This window comes from Sitodiplosis mosellana, unplaced genomic scaffold, assembly GCF_009176505.1.
Source record: "Sitodiplosis mosellana isolate CC-2019 unplaced genomic scaffold, AAFC_SMos_1.0 Smas_scaffold_841, whole genome shotgun sequence".
In the NCBI taxonomy this organism is placed as follows: domain Eukaryota; kingdom Metazoa; phylum Arthropoda; class Insecta; order Diptera; family Cecidomyiidae; genus Sitodiplosis; species Sitodiplosis mosellana.
Window position 1 is genome coordinate 1 of NW_022596083.1, and position 2,310 is coordinate 2,310.

At 33.0% G+C, this 2,310-nt stretch overlaps 1 long non-coding RNA gene across 1 annotated transcript; it reads left to right on the forward strand.

The window, feature by feature from the left end:
• Positions 1-716: 716 nt before the first annotated feature.
• Positions 717-2,310, forward strand: LOC129570967 (uncharacterized). The gene is made up of 3 exons (XR_008688191.1): positions 717-1,877; positions 2,111-2,181; positions 2,253-2,310. It is a non-coding gene; the product is annotated as an uncharacterized LOC129570967 (long non-coding RNA).

Below are 2,310 nucleotides of genomic sequence, written 5' to 3' on the forward strand. Positions count from 1 at the left end.
GCTATGGATGTCGTCTACGCATTGAAACGCCAAGGCCGCACATTGTATGGTTTCGGAGGTTAAGCTCATCCCGTTCACACAACAAAAATTACAACAAAATCGGCCCTTTTCAGGGCCACCAATTCATTTTTATGAAGAACTTTGAAAAAATTCAAAAATTAGTTGCATTTGGTTTTAATAAAAAAAAAGAATAATATCGGAAAATTCGAATCCAAGTAGTCTTCGAATTTGATTGAAGTAAAGTCATTAGCAATAGTATTGAGCATTTTTGGTTCAACTGAATTGAAGATGGTTGCTGGGCAAAAATAAGACGAAGAATATTCAGTAATTTTTCATGAAAATAGCAGTCATGGGAGTATTTATATAAATTTATATGCGCTTCTTTAGAAATTGATGTTTTCAACAACTTATTTGACAACAGCTGTGTTTTTGTTTTTGTAGGGAGAAAAAATGCTCCAAAACTGAGTATAAATTGTAGTAACCCAGAATTAATTGTAGTGGCCTAAAAATAATTGTAGAAGCACATACGGAGCAACAGCATTCCTGTATACACCGGCTCTTATAGGGTACAATTACCGTGTAGCCGAACGATCTGTTTATCGCTTTACTTGGTCATATGACCTGTAATCAGTTCAATGTTTACCGTTTTTTTCGCCTTTTTTCCGCGCTACCATTTTAGTTTGTTTTCGTCGACATCGTTCGGTTGTGTGATTCAACCGCTTTGGCTGCGTATGTAGTTGATTTTTGATTGAATTCCCTTTTTTTTGCCCGACAGAAACACAAACCATCCAAAAATATCATAACAACATGTAAATTTCCGCAAAGCCACTGATATCTGCCCTGAGTAATACAAAGCAGGGAAAAACAGTCTACATACGTCAAAATTAACAAATTTTTTGAGACGACACGGGCCGAATCTTATCAACTTATGTGATATGGGCTATTATCAGTTTAGATGAACATTTTGCGATAGATTAGGTGAAGCGGTTGAATCACACACGTCGTTCGCTCGACAAAAACATTCAACTATAAACAAAAAGTGTGTTCGGGTCATTAATTGAGACAAGTGCGCGCGCTCGAATAAATTTAGTGCAATATTCAGATCAAGGTTTTGGTGTTGAGTTCACATTCAATCTGTGCTATGTACTACACATCGAATATATTAAATTGCAATATAGAGTTATCTCTGTCTATATTTGACAAAAATAAACAAACGCCAAGTTGTTGTTTGTAGCTTGAACCTTATGCTAGAAAAGATCTGATTAGAGATAAAAACTAAATTCTAGCTCAAATAAATACATTTTTTGGATCAGAATCGTTCTATCTTTCTGGAGTGTGTCCTTCGCCAGCTGAATGGAAATTTTAGTACATAAGCACATTTTTTGTATCGGATCACCAAGTCAGAAAGCATCTAGCAAACAAACGTGGCATATATGTTTTTATAATTCTGTGATAAATATTTAAATTTTATGTTGAATCAATTAAGTTGAAAATATTGCTCTTTAATGGTGATAAATTATTCTAGCTATAAATAATAAGGAAGATAAATCACAGAAGAAAAACACTTTGACAAAGTACACCAATACTAAATCATTTTTTATAAAGGAGGATCTTGTGAATTTACTGTGTGTGCAAGACTGATAAGTGATTATCATTATTGATAAATGTTATACTCTGTTTATCTATTACATAAATTGCACCGTTGCGTCCACACAACAGTGAATATACGATAAAAAAAAATTTTACCAAATAAATTGCACATGAAGGAGTCAACAAGTACGAACACATTTAGAAAATATCATTGTCAACAGTTCAAACCCAACCTCCATTCGAATCTGGAGTTTCTGTCAGAAAAATGGAAAAGAAATCGTTTGAAGGTGAGTTTTTTTTTTCAAAATCAAAGCATGCAGTTTTGTGTTTCATATCAAAGTTCACATATTTCTATGTAGTTTTTGCTTGTATTGGTATCATAAAAAAGTTCCCATCGTTTTTAAAGATTGTGTAGATGAGTTTTCAAAGTTTTTTTTTCTAGTTTTTTTTCTATGTCTAAGATTTAGTAAAAATACAACGCATTAATATTTATTTTTTAACATATGTTTACTTTTCTTAGCAATTCCTATCTTAGACAATAAAAAGTGTCAGCCAGATTATGGTGCTACAGTAGCTGCCAATTCTTATTTGGTAAAGTATTTTAAATCGATTGCAACGGCGCATCCGACTTTAATGATAAAATAAAAATTTACTTTCGTTAGTCAAAAAATCGGGTCAGAGGCAGCCGGTTGACATATCCAAAGGCCGTAATATTTGTGT